Source organism: Triticum dicoccoides, chromosome 7A (assembly GCF_002162155.2).
Source record: "Triticum dicoccoides isolate Atlit2015 ecotype Zavitan chromosome 7A, WEW_v2.0, whole genome shotgun sequence".
Taxonomy (NCBI): Eukaryota; Viridiplantae; Streptophyta; class Magnoliopsida; order Poales; family Poaceae; genus Triticum; species Triticum dicoccoides.
In genome coordinates, this window is record NC_041392.1 from 137,370,808 (window position 1) to 137,372,019 (window position 1,212).

The window sequence follows — 1,212 nt, forward strand, 5'->3', positions numbered from 1 at the left end:
CAGCAGTATGGGTTTGCAAAACTCCGCTTCAAGATTGGCCAAGCCAACTTCACGCTCAATGACGGCAGGTATCATGTATCTCAAAATTTGGTCATACTTAAAATTTTGTTTTCATATATGCAGACATCATATTCCGCCTGACGGTACAACCGCGATGGCACTTGACGAAATTTTCATTTCAGAAAGTGTTTTGGAAAGTTCATTGCCACAGGAAGAACAAATTATGCACGAAGGCATATCAACATCAAAGGTATCAGCTAGCCTATTACAAGGCAACATGGTGCCCATAATAATATAATTGTTTTTCGCGAAGAAGAGGCAGTTTTAAACCGGCGTCCGGTTCAAGCTTGGTCATCAGCCTGGCCTGATGGTTGTGGGTCGTCCTGCGCCGCTTCAGCCTCTGTATCCCTACCCAGTGGCTGGAAATCCACAGTTGTTCAGTCGATTCCCATTAATGCTTGAAAAACAGCTTCATCGTGGATCAGCAAGGACGGGTCAAATATCGGGAGCGTAAGTATGCTTACGGATTGGAGGAATCAGATTTTCCGATTCATGGATTGGCGCAGCTATTCGCTTGTTCTGACTGTCATATTGCGCTTGATAACGAGACAAGTCTGCTTCCTCAGCCAACTGACAAGCTAGTGGACGCACCTCCCAGTTTATCGCTCGCAGATCCGCTTCACCGAATTCTGATTCGTCTTTCTTCAAGCTGGGATAGCCCTGAGCCGCTTCAACAGGATCAAAATCCGGCACCCAGGCTTTTGCTCGGATTAAAGCATTGATTGCGCCGGTTCGAGCAGCAGATTTCTTTAGCTCTTCAATCCGGGCAGGAAGCACCGACAGTTTCATCAGAGTATCTTGAATCAAAGTAGGCACCGGTTTGTTATGAGAGGCGGTACAGATGATCCGCTGGGCACCGGTATACAATTGTTCAACCAATGTATAGGCGGCTTTTAGCTTCTTCCGTACATCTGACCCCAAGTGACCAATGTGTGTCCCTGAAATACCATAAAGGGTTAATAAACCGACGACTTTGTTAGAAGGCAGAGCCAATTCAGTAGGAAAACTAGCTTACCAAAGATAGCAGCAGTCATGGCATGCACGTGCCGCTTTATGCTGGTCAGTTCATCTGCCACTGGTTTTAGTGCAGCCTCAGCATCCTCTGCTCGTTTGATCAAAGCGGATTTCTCAGTGGCCCAGTCCGCCCGTTTC